This window comes from Nycticebus coucang, chromosome 3 (genome assembly GCF_027406575.1).
Source record: "Nycticebus coucang isolate mNycCou1 chromosome 3, mNycCou1.pri, whole genome shotgun sequence".
Classification (NCBI taxonomy): domain Eukaryota; kingdom Metazoa; phylum Chordata; class Mammalia; order Primates; family Lorisidae; genus Nycticebus; species Nycticebus coucang.
The window spans coordinates 20,180,106-20,197,283 of record NC_069782.1 but is presented as its reverse complement, the minus strand read 5'-3'; the positions used below and the strand labels follow the sequence as shown (position 1 = coordinate 20,197,283).

The following is a 17,178-nucleotide window of genomic DNA, read 5'->3' as shown; positions in this document are numbered from 1 at the left end:
GGACTGGTTTACTCACTGACGTGGCTCTCCATCTCAATTGCTTTTCCAGCCCCAGAGGAGCACTGAGACTCAAAAATCTCATTCATGGTACTTCTCTGTGAGAATTGCTATTCCCAACACAGACTGCTTGTTTTCAGCTCATTCTTCACACTCAGCCAGTGCTGGCATAGAGTGGAACAGAGTTAGCACAGCAGGTGACAGAAGTCAGTGGGTGGTGCAACGTACCCACAGAATTATGGTCCTTAAGAACTGAACACATTCATTAGAATGCCATGGACTTCTTCTAGGCTTTGTAGTTCATATCTCATTAGGGACCAAAAAACAATTTCAAGAAACTCCAGGAACGTATTTTCAATGTCTAGGCAAATATTTATTTTAAAGAAAGTAGACATTTATTGGACAATCCTACTATTCTGCGCCAAACCACATTACTTCAAATATTTTTCTTCATTGTAGAAATTACAGGGGCTCCAATTCTTGAAACATCATAGTTACATATAAACTAAAACAACTGTTTTTCTAAATGATTATCTATTTGATCAAATAATTTAGAAGCACACTCCTTTCCCTTGCCAAATGAACACTCTTCATCTGTATTTGGAATACAAGGGAAACAGTTACAATTTAATTGAAGAAGGAGATCCCATTTACTAAGAGTTTATGCAATTGTGTTTCACTCCCTGCACTGAATGAGATTATTAATTATGGCAACTGAATCTTTCTTCTCTATTTATTTTAATTATTTATTTATTTTTAGAGGCAGAGTCTTACTTTGTCTCCCATGGTAGAGTGCTGTGGCATCATAGCTCACAGCAACCTCAGGCCCCTGGGTTCAAGCGATTCTCTTGCCTCAGCCTCTTAAGTAGCTGGGACTACAGGTGCCCGCCACAACGCCTGGCTATTTCTAGAGGCGAGATCTCACTCTAGGTCAGGCTGGTTTGGAACTCATGAGCTCAGGCAATCCATCTGCCTTGGCCTCCCAGAGTGCTGGAATTCCCTATTGATTTTTACATAACAAAGTGTTGGGCTAGAATTTATTTTGGCACTATTGAAACAGAGGGGATTTGTCTTAAAAACTCGATGAGCCCCAATAAATGTGGGTTTAAAATCTCTATTCTTTTGATCTTATTCTAATAGATTTTTGTTACCTATTATATGTTAATCAATTGAGTAAATATATACCAGAATACTTTCATGATTTTTTCCTTTCAAATGATGGAGACAAAAAGGTGAGATAGATGGTTAAGAATATTATACATATAAAAACAGGTCAATTAATAAAGTATAATACACCTAATTTTTATTTATTTATTTATTTTTTTGAGACAGAGTCTCACTATGTCACCCTTGGTAAAATGCCTCAGCAACCTCAGTTTAAGTGATTCTCTTGCCTCAGCCTCCTAGGAGCTGGGACTATGGCACCTGCCACAACATCAAGCTATTTTTTTGTTCTAGCTGTCATTGTTGTTTGGCAGGCCCAGGCTGGGTTGGAACTTGCCAGCCCTGGTGTATGTAGCCAGTGCCCTAGCTGCTGAGCTACAGGTACCAAGCCATTCACCTAATTTTTTTTTTTTTTTTTGGTTTTTGGCCAGGTCTAGATTTGAACCCGCCACCTCTGGCATACGGGACTGGCGCCCTACTCCTTGAGCCACAGGCACCACCCCATTCACCTAATTTTTAAACAGTATTTTATCTTGAATAGAACTTGGTATTAAAAAAAAAAAAGACTTAAAAAGGAGAAGGATGATACAGATTACTTTATAAGGGACTAGGATAAAATGATTTATGGTTTATAATTATATTGTTATTTAATAATTCTGAGCGGTTGCATAATCCAAGTACTAAGTATGCAAATATAACAAATTGGGCTGAAATGAGTTTTCCTAACTAAATTAGCTACAGATGGTACAATTTAAGTTGTTAGGTCTTATTTCTTTTTTGATAGATTCCACCATTAAATCTTTCTGAGATCCTTATTTGGAGCTCCACTCATTTTTTGTGTTTTTATTACATGTCTTATCTAGTTAATATTAGTTACATAAGATAAAGTCACATTTTTTAAATTTTTTGACAATTTTTTGAATTATACCATAAATAGTAAAAAGTACACATATCTCAAATGTATAATTCAAAAAAGAACACTCTCAAAGAGAACAGCACCCTGAAAAACACAGTATCTTCCTGATCCAGAAGTCACCACGTACTCCCTTCCTGTAATATTTCCTTGCTCTCTTAGAGAAGGTACTCACTATCTAACACCGCGGCTAACGTGTACCTGTTTTTGAACATCAAAAAAAGTGATGTTCATTTTCATAGGTGAGGTATTTTCTTGGCCTGGCTTCTTTTACTCATTGTTAGGTTTTGTAAGATATACCAACGTTGCTGCATGTGGTAATTTGTTCATTCTCCCTGCTGTATATAGTTTTCCATTAATTAAGCATGCTGCAACATATTTTTTTCATTCTACTGCTGACAGACACTTAGGTTGTTTCCAATTTTGGGTCATTACCAATAATGCTGCTATAAATCTTCCTGTACATATCTCTTAGTAAATATAGATATCTACATATTACCCCCCCTTCCCCTTATACACAGACACACAACATACAGAGACACACCCACCCACCCCTATTTGCTGGGTACACACCTAAGGATGGGCTTGGTGGATCCCAGCTTATAAATGTTATGTTCAAATTTACAAGACAGGTGTTGGTAAACAGTTTTCCAAATTGGCTGTACCTCCCATTTCTTTTTTTCCTCTCATACTACTAATACCAGTGAAGAAAGAAAAAACTTTCTCTTATTTTCTGACAAAAACAATCTTAAAACAATCACATGTATGAATGGCAAAAAGCAAAGCTTTTCAGGTGGTCTTCTTTTGTAAGGTAAACTCAAATCATCTCTTTTTCCCTTAGGTTTTGTGTTATTGTCATATATCCATGTAGGGATGAATTTGTATGTTTTAAAATGTAGTCAAAATAATGCAAGTAGCTCTCTTAACAGACCTTTTAAAGATTCTTCCTTTTTCCCTCTATAGAACTGACAAGAATCAGATTATTTCTGAAAATGCTCACACATGTATTTATTATGTGTTTACCAAGAAGAAATATGGGTTCTTTGTGTTGTAAACCCATGCTTATTAATGTAATTACATATTTAACATTACATAAACTCACAATATATGAAATTAAAAGTAAGTTTCTAAAAGAAAAAAACATTCTTAAATTAGGTATGTGTGACCACTAAAAAAAAATCAAACAATAAAAATCATAAAAACCTAGATGTATTCTGACTTAAGATTGCTTTAGACCAGGCGTCCTCAAACTACGGCCAGCAGGCTCCATGAAGTGGTGTGAATTGTATTTGTTCCCGTTTTGTTTTTTACTTCAAAATAAGATATGTGCAGTGTGCATAGGAATTTGTTCATAGTTTTTTTTTTAAACTATAGTCCGGCCCTCCAATGGTGAGGGACAGTGAATTGGCCCCCTGTTTAAAAAGTTTGAGGACGCCTGCTTTAGACTGTTGTTTTCATTGCAATGTATTATGGTTATGGTTCACACACAACAAGAAGTCCAATGCCAGTCAACGGACTCATAACCTTAAGGAAAAAAGCCTTGTTCTAATGACAAGAATGGAAAATGATCACTCATACATATATACATGTAAAAGAATGCCCATATGGGGGTGGAGCAAGATGGCAGCCGAGTAACAGCTTCCTTGCATCTGGGCACCGTGAGTCTGGGGATATAGGACTCCAGGCATCTCTGGCTGGTGGGAACTGCCTATCATCACCCCTGAGAGGATACAGGGAGTCAGCGAGAGACTTCTGGACCCCAAGAGGAGGACTAAAACAGTGGAAAACTGGCAAGTGGTCGCGTGTGTTCAATCCGCCTAAACCCACCCGCAACTGTTAAGTTCAGTAGCAGCGAGACTGCAAACCAGAAAGGCCTTACCTGTGAACTGTTTTGGTGTCTTTGGACTTGGCACTCAGCTGAACTGCCTTGGGGAGAGCCTGAGCGGGAGTGCGGAGAACTTTGGCCTTTACCTAGGGCCCCAGTCTGAGCCGCTGAGCCAGACGGAGCTAATAGAGTTTGGCTCTGGGTCACAGGCAGACATTGTGAGCGATCTGCCCTGGCAAGCTCCGCCCTCAGGGTCGCAGAGCTGGAATTGGGTGGGAGCTGGTAACCCAGCGACCAAGTAGCCTAAGGGCGGGGTCTGAGCCACCTTGCAGCCCTAACCCTCCGGGGCAGAGGGAGACCAGTTTTGACACACAGGGTAAGTGGATAGCCACTTCAGCAGTGATTCCAGCAGCAAGCACTTCCCTGAGAAAGCTTCTGCTCAGTAAGTGAACAAGTTCAAAGTGCCTTTTAAGTGGGCTGAAGAGAGATTTAGGGTGTCTACCTGCTGGGGTTCGAGAAACTAGCAGCCTCCAGTCGTATCAGAACTGTGATTAACATCTCATACCCCAGAAGACCACGTGTTGCCCAGACAATATTCAATAACATATACATACTGCTTTGTTTTTGGTTGCGTGTGTGTTTTTTTTTGTTTCTTTGTTTGTTTGTTTTTTTTTGGTTTGGTTGTTTTTTTTGTTTATTTTGACGTTCTAGATTGTTGTTTTGTTTTTTAAGTTCAACCTTTTCCATACAGATCCTTTTTCTTTCTCAATTTTTCTAGTTTAATTATAATTTCCCATTGCTGCATATTTCAATAATCAGAACTTCATTTTTGTTAGTGTTTCTACCACTATTATTTGGTTTTTCCAGCCAATTTTATCCCGTAAAGTTTTCTGTTTGCTTGTTTTGGTTTGATTTATAGCATTTTTGTCTTTCCTCTCTACTTGGTGGAGGTGGGGTACTGTGTCTGATCAGGTTAGCAAAGAGCTGCTGACCTCAAGGGAACCACCCCACTGGGCACCCCCAGAAGGTGTTTTTTTTTTTTTAAGGTTGTATCAAAGTACCCTACTGTACACCTATATTGCTCTGTCTCCCTCTTTCTGTGCCACTCTTCTTTTTGTCAATATTCCTTTCACCCAACCACTCTCCTTTCTCTATTTTTCTTTTTTTCCTTTTTTTCTTATCACTCGGTCCTCCTTTCTTTCATCGCTTTTTTGCTCTTCAACCTTCTCACCCTTCTGGTCCTGTAACCCTTAGTCCACAGGCACAAGAACTTAAAGAGCAAGAGGAATTGAAAGGAAAATTAGGGCAAGTAAACAGATAAAAGAAATCACCCATGAGGAAGAATCAGCAGAAAACTCCAGGCAACATGAAGAACCAGTCCAGAACTACCCCGCCAAGGGACCATGAGGTAGCTACTGCAGAGGATTCCACCTATACAGAAATGTTAGGAATGACAGAAAGGGAATTTAGAATACACATGTTGAAAACAATGAAGGAAATGATGGAAACAATGAAGGAAATTGCTAATAAAGTGAAAAATAACCAAAAGGAAATTCAAAAACAGAATCAAATAAGTGATGAACGATATGAAGAATATAAAAAGGATATAGCAGAGCTGAAGGAAATGAAACAGTCAATCAGGGAACTTAAGACGCAATGGAAAGTATCAGCAACAGGTTAGACCATGCAGAAGAAAGAATTTCAGAGGTAGAAGACAAAGTTTTTGAGATAACTCAGATAGTAAAAGAGGCAGAAAAGAAGAGAGAGAAAGCAGAACGTTCACTGTCAGAATTATGGGACTTTATGAAGCGTTCCAACATACGAGTTATAGGAATTCCAGAAGGGGAAGAAGAATGCCCCAGAGGAATGGAAGCCATACTAGAGAATATTATAAAAGAAAATTTCCCAAATATCACCAAAGATTCTGACACACTGCTTTCAGAGGGATATCGGACCCCAGGTCACCTCAACTCTAACCGAGCTTCTCCAAGACACATTGTGATGAACCTGTCCAAAGTCAAGACAAAAGAAAAGATTCTGCAAGCTGCCAGGAGTAAGCGCCAGTTGACCTACAGGGGCAAATCCATCAGATTGACTGCAGACTTCTCTAATGAAACTTTCCAAGCAAGAAGACAATGGTCATCTACCTTTAATCTACTTAAACAGAACAATTTTCAGCCCAGAATTCTGTACCCTGCTAAGCTAAGCTTCAAAACTGACGGAGAAATCAAATCATTTACGGATATACAAACATTGAGGAAATTCGCCACAACAAGACCAGCTCTACAGGAAATACTTCAACCTGTTCTGCACACTGACCACCACAATGGATCAGCAGCAAAGTAAGAACTCAGAAATTAAAGGACAGAACCTAACCTCCACACTGTTGCAAAAGATAAAACTAAGCAATGGACTCTCACAAAATAAGATGAATAGAATACTACCACACTTGTCAATTATCTCAATAAATGTTAATGGCTTGAATTCCCCACTGAAGAGACATAGATTGGTTGACTGGATTAAAAAACACAAGCCATCCATTTGCTGTCTGCAAGAAACACACCTGGCTTCAAAAGACAAATTAAAGCTCCGAGTCAAGGGTTGGAAGACAATTTTTCAGGCAAATGGAATTCAGAAGAAAAGAGGAGTTGCGATCTTATTTTCAGATACATGTGGATTTAAAGCAACTAAAGTCCAAAAAGACAAAGATGGTCACTTTATACTGGTCAAGGGAAAAATACAACAAGAAGACATTTCAATTCTAAATATTTATGCACCCAATTTAAATGCTCCCAGATTCTTGAAGCAGACCTTACTCAGTCTGAGCAATATGATATCTGATAATACCATAATAACAGGGGACTTTAACACTCCTCTTACAGAGCTGGACAGATCCTCTAAACAGAAATTAAACAAGGATATAAGAGACTTAAATGAGACCCTAGAACAACTGTGCTTGATAGATGCATATAGAACACTCCATCCCAAAGATAAAGAATATACATTCTTCTCATCACCCCATGGAACATTCTCCAAAATTGATCATATCCTGGGACACAAAACAAATATCAACAGAATGAAAAGAATTGAAATTTTACCTTGTATCTTCTCAGACCATAAGGCACTAAAGGTGGAACTCAACTCTAACAAAAATGCTCGACCCCACCCAAAGGCATGGAAACTAAACAATCTTCTGTTGAATAACAGATGGGTGAAGGAAGAAATAAAACAGGAAATCATTAACTTCCCTGAGCATAACAACAATGAAGACACAAGCTACCAAAACCTGTGGGATACTGCAAAAGCAGTTTTGAGAGGAAAATTCATCGCTTTAGATGCCTACATTCGAAAAACTGAAAGAGAGCACATCAACAATCTCACAAGAGATCTTATGGAATTGGAAAAAGAAGAACAATCTAAGCCTAAACTCAGTAGAAGAAAAGAAATATCCAAAATCAAATCAGAGATCAATGAAATTGAAAACAAAAGAATCATTCAGAAAATTAATGAAACAAGGAGTTGGTTTTTGAAAAAACAAATAAAATAGATAAACCATTGGCCAGACTAGCGAGGAATACAAAAGTAAAATCTCTAGTAACCTCAATCAGAAATGATAAAGGGGAAATAACAACTGATCCCACAGAGATACAAGACATCATCTCTGAATACTACCAGAAACTCTATGCCCAGAAATTTGACAATGTGAAAGAAATGGATCAATATTTGGAATCACACCCTCTCCCTAGACTCAGCCAGGAAGAAATAGAGCTCCTGAACAGACCAATTTCAAGCACTGAGATCAAAGAAACAATAAAAAAGCTTCCAACCCAAAAATGCCCTGGTCCAGATGGCTTCACTCCAGAACTATCAAACCTTCAAGGAAGAGCTTATTCCTGTACTGCAGAAATTATTCCAAAAAATTGAGGAAGAAGGAATCTTCCCCAACACATTCTATGAAGCAAACATCACCCTGATACCAAAACCAGGAAAAGACCCAAACAAAAAGGAGAATTTCAGACCAATCTCACTCATGAACATAGATGGAAAAATTCTCAAAAAAATCCTAGCCAATAGATTACAGCTTATCATCAAAAAAGTCATTCATCATGATCAAGTAGGCTTCAACCCAGGGATGCAAGGCTGGTTTAACATACGCAAGTCTATAAACGTTATCCACCATATTAACAGAGGCAAAAATAAAGATCACATGATCCTCTCAATAGATGCAGAAAAAGCATTTGATAAAATCCAGCATCCTTTTCTAATTAGAACTCTGAAGAGTATAGGCATAGGTGGCACATTTCTAAAACTGATTGAAGCTATCTATGACAAACCCACAGCCAAGATTTTACTGAATGGAGTAAAACTGAAAGCTTTTCCTCTTAGAACTGGAACCAGACAAGGTTGTCCTCTGTCACCTTTACTATTCAACACAGTGCTGGAAGTTCTAGCCAATACAATTAGGCAAGACAAGGAAATAAAGGGAATCCAAATGGGAGCAGAGGAGGTCAAACTCTCCCTCTTTGCTGACGACATGATCTTATACTTAGAGAACCCCAAAGACTCAACCACAAGACTCGTAGAAGTCATCAAAATATACAGTAATGTTTCAGGATATAAAATCAATGTCCACAAGTCAGTAGCCTTTGTGTACACCAATAACAGTCAAGATGAGAAGCTAATTAAGGACACAACTCCCTTCACCATAGTCTCAAAGAAAATGAAATACCTAGGAATATACCTAACGAAGGAGGTGAAGGACCTCTATAAAGAAAACTATGAAATCCTCAGAAAGGAAATAGCGGAGGATATTAACAAATGGAAGAACATACCATGCTCATCGATGGGAAGAATCAACATTGTTAAAATGTCCATACTTCCCAAAGCAATCTACCTATTCAATGCCATTCCTATCAAAATACCAACATCGTACTTTCAAGATTTGGAAAAAATGATTCTGCGTTTTGTATGGAACCGGAAAAAACCCCGTATAGCTAAGGCAGTTCTCTGTAATAAAAATAAAGCTGGGGGCATCAGCATACCAGATTTTAGTCTGTACTACAAAGCCATAGTGCTCAAGACAGCATGGTACTGGCACAAAAACAGAGACATAGACACTTGGAATCGAATGGAAAACCAAGAAATGAAACTAACATTTTACAACCACCTAATCTTTGATAAACCAAACAAGAACATACCTTGGGGGAAAGACTCCCTATTCAATAAATGGTGTTGGGAGAACTGGATGTCTACATGTAAAAGACTGAAACTGGACCCACACCTTTCCCCACTCACAAAAATTGATTCAAGATGGATAAAGGACTTAAACTTAAGCCATGAAACAATAAAAATCCTCCAAGAAAGCATAGGAAAAACACTGGAAGATATTGGCCTGGGGAAAGACTTCATGAAGAAGACTGCCATGGCAATTGCAACAACAACAAAAATAAACAAATGGGACTTCATTAAACTGAAAAGCTTCTGTACAGCTAAGGAGACAATAACCAAACCAAAGAGACAACCTACACAATGGGAAAGGATATTTGCATATTTTCAATCAGACAAAAGCTTGATAACTAGGATCTATAGAGAACTCAAATTAATCCACATGAAAAAAGCCAACAATCCCTTATATCAATGGGCAAGAGACATGAATAGAACTTTCTCTAAAGACGACAGACGAATGGCTAACAAACACATGAAAAAATGTTCATCATCTCTATATATTAGAGAAATGCAAATCAAAACAACCCTGAGATATCATCTAACCCCAGTGAGAATGGCCCACATCACAAAATCTCAAAACTGCAGATGCTGGCGTGGATGTGGAGAGAAGGGAACACTTTTACACTGCTGGTGGGACTGCAAACTAGTACAACCTTTCTGGAAGGAAGTATGGAGAATCCTCAAAGCACTCAAGCTAGACCTCCCATTTGATCCTGCAATCCCATTACTGGGCATCTACCCAGAAGGAAAGAAATCCTTTTATCATAAGGACACTTGTACTAGACTGTTTATTGCAGCTCAATTTACAGTCGCCAAAATGTGGAAACAGCCTAAATGCCCACCAACCCAGGAATGGATTAACAAGCTGTGGTATATGTATACCATGGAATACTATTCAGCCATTAAAAAAAATGGAGACTTTACATCCTTCGTATTAACCTGGATGGACGTGGAAGATATTATTCTTAGTAAAGCATCACAAGAATGGAGAAGCATGAATCCTATGTACTCAATTTTGATATGAGGACAATTAATGACAATTATGGTTATGGGGGGGGAAACAGAAAGAGGGAAGGAGGGAGGTGGGTGGGGCCTTGGTGTGTGTCATACTTTATGGGGGCAAGACATGATTGCAAGAGGGACTTTACCTAACAATTGCAATCAGTGTAACCTGGCTTATTGTACCCTCAATTAATCCCCAACAATAAAAAAAAAAAAAAAAAAAAAAAGAAAAAAGAATGCCCATATGTATATTAAAATAAGGTAAGTGGGCATTCTTTTAAAATGATGTTCTGAATTTATTGACACTTTGTTACCTAAAAAAACTACTGGTTTAGGATAAGGGGTTTCTACCACAAGAGGGAAAAAAGTCACAATTTGGAAATTTAAGTTTTAATATTTCCAAATTTATTTTCCAATATATTTACTTGTTTATAAGAAATAAAATTACCTAAATGTCAACTGCAACCACAGAAGGATACTTTTTGGGAAAGTGGTGCATCATAGAGAAAAGCTTTCAGCCTTCATAATAAACATAAAACACATGAAAAGATTACAGACCACATATAAAAGTAAAAAATTATGGCTTAAATGTTTTTCAGGTTAAAAAACTTGGCTAAAACTAGGACTACATGAAATGTACATATGTACATATTTAAATGTCTGTAAGAAAAATTTCAAAGGAAAAGCTTTTCAGGTGAAGTTAATCTGTTGACACTAAGAAGCCAATACAGACTGAATCAAAAAGCACTAAGTATAGCACCACTTCTCAAGTAAAATAAAATGACTGTTTAACCCAATTTGAAATACAATTCTAATGAACATCTCCACCCCTCCCAAGAGTGCAGTCCTAAATAGAACTCTTAGATTTAGTTGTAAAATGGAGGGATGAACAGCTACCCAGATCTAAGATTATGAATTGTACTTATTTTACTTTTAGTAGTTTATTGCTAAAATTATTGCCTCATTTCAGGCTGAGTGCTTTTCAGCAGAATATTAAGTATCCCTACCATATGGTATTTAAATGTCATTATCCCGTTTATTAGCAAAAAGGTCCCATAAATTGAGTGTTGGCATATTGGGGATATCCTAGTTATTCTCAAAGGTCTTTTAAACTGACAATTAGTAGAGGGAGATGTTCTGTTTGAGAATTCAGAAAGAGATTTCCTGAGTAATACTCTGTTCTTTTTATTTGTTTGTTCTCTATTTTTAATGGGCAGCTCATTGTCTGCTAAGGGGTTCACTGTAGAAAACAATTTCTGCTACCAAATGTTTTTGACAACACAGACAAAAGAAGAAATGGATGACATTAAATCACACATCTGTATCCACTTTGTCCTCTCTAATTGGTAAAGCTAAAATACATCATGACTGAAGCACATGAACTAGTGCATTGATTAATTAAATATGAGAACAAGAACAAAAGTAATACAGAGATGTTATAAGGATGAGAAGGCAATTGTACAATGCTGTTGGGTACATGAAAGGGACCTCCAGTGTTCTCAGACAAGAAACATTAGTTTTCACTGAATTTGTGACAGCAAAACGAGAATTTTCACTCTCATTTCCAAATAATTAATCATTAAGTTACTCATCATATTAGGGATGATTAAAAGAAGGGTAAGCCATGGTATATTTCCTTAGTAAGTAAGCGCACAATCAGAAAGGAAAGTGAAACACATTACAGAATAATTTAGTGCTAAAATATCTGGTTTTAAGTGCAAAAGAAGTCCAGAGATGAGGAACTATATTACTGAAAGCACAAATCTCGGGATTAAATTGAAAAATTTTGACAGTAGATATGGTAGGTTAGAGTGGTGAATAAACTTGGTTTATGGCTCAAGCCATGAAGAACATTGTCAGCTAGGCAAAAGCCTTATAAGTAGAGACAACAAAATGACATGATAGTTGAAAGTTAAAAATTTTGTAAGATTACTTACAGTATGTATCAATGTTTCAAATATAACAACCTCTTCTTGGGGAGAGGGAAAGTAGGAGGTAGCCTTTTTCAAACTTAATATTAATAACTATACCATACAAAATACAATATATCTAAGGTACAAAAAATCTTTTAAACTTATACTTTGCTATTTCATTTTGATTCCTTGAAATTATAAACAAATTCAGCAGAAACTACTATTACACAAATATGAAAAATTATCTGAGGCTACCTCAGAGGAGCATTACTAATATCTCATTTAACTTATATAGACATTAACATTTTTGTAGGATGGGAATTGTGAGAAATTTTGCCACATGTAAAAATAAAGCTCAAAATTAAACTTTCAACTGCAAAGAAATACCACATGGTAGTTTTCAAACAAATAACATATAATGATTTCATCTTTAAGGCATTTAGAGTAGAAAGCTTTTTCTTTAACATAAGCCTTAACACAAACACCAGTAAAACTCCCCAGAATATATTAGAATTTCATTTTTTCTAAGAAAAATTTTGATAAACTTTACAACTTAAAATTTGACTATATGCTGAATACTAAAGCTATAAATACTGAAGCTATAAAGTACTCCTTACCATTCACATGAATGGATCCTCAAAATAAACCTAAAAAATGTTATGGATATAATTCCCATTTATATAACTCACCTACTGTAACCACACGAGGGCCATGTAAAGCAAGCTTAAGTTACTCTACTCACTGATCCACACATAAGGGCACATGAGAAACACAACAAAGTGTTGAGTACTACAGAGTGAGTGGTTACTACCAGGACACAATCACGTAGAATTTTAGAAAAATTTTTCATCATGTTATTAACTTTTACTCTATTACAATCTTTAACGTACTGTCTCATTGCATTTAAGTTTAAAGAAGTCTGCAAATATCATCAGGTTTTAGTATAATATTTGAAGAGTTCCTTTAAAGACACATAATCTTTATTTTCCATTCCTGAAGGAAAAGTATTACCAAGGTTAACACTAGCTCTCAATTTTATTCCACTCTCAAGGTTTTTGTTAGAATTATGTAACAATTGATCTTGGTTTAAAATCTTACAATCAGAGAGAATTTTAGAACACAGCAGGGAACTTTATTTCCTGAATTATTTAAGCATAATATTATAATGAATAATATAAATTATGCTGACTTCACATTGTACTTAGAATTATTTAGGCATGCCTTATGCAATCATAAATGTGGATTACCTCCCAAGGAATGTTTCATCAACCTATCTTCAGAAGGCTCTCACTCATCTTTTTTCTGCTTCTCAGAAGGACGGGTTTTAAATAAGTATACCACATATTTTGTGATCTCATTTGGGGTATGGGAGGAGGACGAACACTTCTCCTTCTTAAAGGACGAGCACTTTAAGAACATTATGGATCTTAAAGGCCCTCAAATGTACATAAATAGAAGTAATATGGAGAAAAAACTAAGCTAGCACGTGGTACATAGGAGACATTTGATAAACGTGCTTTTTCCTCTTGTAATATTTTTCAAAAAACTTACTATTGGCTTAGTGACTAGCTTAGGTAATTTAAGTATTCCCTTATCCAGTGATCTGGCTACATTCCTAAAATAGAAAATCTTATTTTTTATTTTTTATATATCACCTCTTTGCTCATTCTCTTAAACAATGATCCAGCTATAACATGACAACTACAAATATTCCATGTTTATACAGAAAGTGAATGGCACATTATATGCCTCTATTAGATTAGTCTTAAACCAAGAATTCCCTGGTTTCTAGAAGTCTTTGTTTCTTCACCATAAATTTTTATCTAATATTTTAAAAGATTATCGAGGCGTGAGGAGGACAGGAAGGGGATTTACTTTTGACATCCTTTGTAGTTACAGTGAGTACTGGGTTTTCTATTTCTTTTGTATCCCCCAAAGTACTAAATATTGGCTACACTAAACATGTTTAATAAATACTTGTTGATCTGGCTTGTTCTTACAGAATGGTACTGTTTCTATTATACAAGAACATCTGTTATTTGGCATTGACTGGGAATAAGATGTTCTGCATTAGTGAGTTTTTAAAATAATAAGCTTAACCCATTCAATACTTAAGTATTACTTTTACCTTCTTTTGGCTATGGAAGATAATAAATCTTTCTAAATGGAATAGTACTTCTTCACCTCTCATAACAATTTCTGTCTTCTTTTGATGATGCTGGGTCATAACTATGAATATCATTATTTATATTTTCTTGTGCATATGAATATATAAATACAACATACACAGACACAAACATCATTATTTGCATCATCCTGTGTATATGTATATATACAATTAACTTATGTGTATTTGTATGTCTGTGTATACGTGTATGTTTGTATACCGTACAGATGATGAAAGACCACAAGGAAAATGGTGTTGAACATGAGATTGAATGGCACACAAGCCCATGATTTACTTGAGTGCTTTCCTTTTTTTTTTTTGTAGTTTTTGGCCATGGCTGGGTTTGAGCCTGCCACCTCTGGCATATGGGGTCGGCGTCCTACTCCTTTGAGCCACAGGTGCCACCCTACCATGATTTACTTGAAAATTTCTTTTACTAAACACACCTGTCAGATGCTTTTTCTTTTGGTAATGGTGCCATATTTTATAGAAGATGCAGCACATATAACAGTTGCATTCATATCTTCATCCACTCACTCACTGAGTACCTAACAGAAGGGCATTCTTTTAATTTCTGTGATGACTTCTGAAGCAATAAAGCAAGGCTGATGTCACAAAATACCTTGCTTTTGTCCAAAGCAATCTACCTCCAAAATTATTTTCCCCATCCTCTAAAAAGATCACTCTCTCAGCAGCATTCAAATCCTGTTACTGAAGCATTACTGATACCACACAGCTCTTTGTGGCAGCTTGCATTTAATTTTCTTCCTCATCTGAATAACCAGGCTAATAGGGTCTGAAGAAAGAATGTGACACCTTCATTTCAAGAATTGATACTAGGCTGTTTGGGTAAAGTTATGTTTTTTTTTTTTTTTTTTTTTTTTGTAGAGACAGAGTCTCACTTTATCGCCCTTGGTAGAGTGCAGTGGCATCACACAGCTCACAGCAACCTCCAACTTCTGGGCTTAGGCGATTCTCTTGCCTCAGCCTCCCAAGTAGCTGGGACTACAGGCGCCCGCCACAATGCCTGGCTATTTTTTTGTTGCAATTTAGCCGGGGCTGGGTTTGAACCCGCTATCCTCGGTATATGGTGCTGGTGCCCTACCCACTGAGCCACAGGCTCCACCCTGGGTAAAGGTATCTTAAAAAAAAAAGAAAATTCTTTGTCAACAGAATGATGATGACACTTCTATAAATATGACTCTACAAGTCTACCAATTTATTAAGCCCTACATAATGCTTGATTTCGATAAGGATAGGTAATACACACATCTGCTTTTTCAATAACATCATAACACTAAAAACCTTAAAGTAGAAACATTATACTTTAGTACTTATGAGCCAGAGTACTATGAAAGGGGAATAATAAGATAACCTATGATATAAGGTCTTTGAGGACTAAATGAGTCGATTCATACGAAAGTCTCAGAATAGTGCCTACTCACATATTCTTATTACTTCTTATCTAGGTTCCAGTACCTAAGCAGGCATTTTTGGTTATCCTAATGATTAGGGTGCTGAAGCCATTTAGTAGATGAAAGCTAGTGATGATAGTCATTTATATGACTTTTGAACAACAAAGCAAACTTTTGAAACCCGTGGAAAGGTGGAACATTTTAAGAGGAGGTATCTTCTACAATCTTTGTCAATACTTCCTTCCATTGTAAAACAGTGAATTATTTTAATACTATATATATTATAAAATGGCTGATCTGCAAGAATATAATTTCTTAGTTTTTCAATTTGACATCCTATAATCTGTCTTGCCATGTTATTCCTAACCTTAACCCAGCATTTCCCTCTTATCATATTTAATTTTGTTCTATTACTACTGACATGTGATTTTATTCTAAAACTGTGCGTTTGCTCAGGGATATTACACTGCAAAACTCCAGATGGCACTATTTACATTGTACTCTATGCAAATCAGAGATCCCTAGAGCTACCTCTGGCTTACATTTTCCTGTTATCTTATTTTTCTGATATCCAATCTTATTTGTTGCAAAGAGCGACAAAGACTATCTCACATGTTTTCGTATGTCATTGTACCTGAGAACATACACACACTGGTCTGTTATTTCATAACAAATGGTTTTCCTTTTATAGAAATGCATAACATAATTATTACAATAATTTTTTGTAATTATATATATGTTTATATATATATATATTTTGGAGACAGAGCCTCAAGCTGTCGCCTTGGGTACAGTGCCGTGGCATCACAGCTCACAGCAACCTCCAACTCCTGGGCTTAAGTGATTCTCTTACCTCAGCCTCCCAAGTAGCTGGGACTACAGGCACCTGCCACAATGCCCGGCTTATTTTTGGTTGTAGCTGTCATTGTTATTTGGCAGGCCCTGGCTGGATTCCAACCCGCCAGCTTTGGTATATGTGGCTGGTGCCTGAGCTGTTTGAGCTACAGGCATCGAGCCTAATTCTGTATTTTGATGCCTCTATTTTTTATAGGTTTCATTTGAGAATGCATGATGAGCATTATAATATGTTTATTAGAAAAGGTGGCATTGAGATTAATAAAGGATTGCTGAATTAAATGAGAACTCATTTTCTTACAAATTTGCTTAGATCACAGAATACTAGATGAAATCTTAGATAAAATTTAATCATCTTCTATGATAATATTTCACATTACGAGTAGCACCTTGGTATGAATCTTTATTCTGCTAGATTCAGAGTTTGTCAGTTTTCAATAAAATACATATATTTCACGAACCTATTCAGGGACAGATTGTTTTGAAAAGGTTTTTCTAAAACCACAAAACCATTAGCTGATTATAGTATTGTGTTTCTCTTAGAAATATCAAAGTTGAACATCAGAAAATATGCACAGATAAAAATACTAAATACTATTTTGTTTTAAAATTTATTTATTTATTTTTGAGACAGAGTCTCTGTTACCCTGGGTAGAGTGCTGTGGCATCACAGCTCATAGTAACCTTAAACTCTTGGGTTC

The 17,178-nt window shown here is 36.5% G+C and overlaps 1 protein-coding gene across 1 annotated transcript in view; it reads right to left on the bottom strand.

The window, feature by feature from the left end:
- Positions 1 to 17,178, bottom strand: part of NUP37 (nucleoporin 37) — a 56,370-nt gene that overhangs the window by 10,396 nt on the left and 28,796 nt on the right. The window lies entirely within an intron of this gene.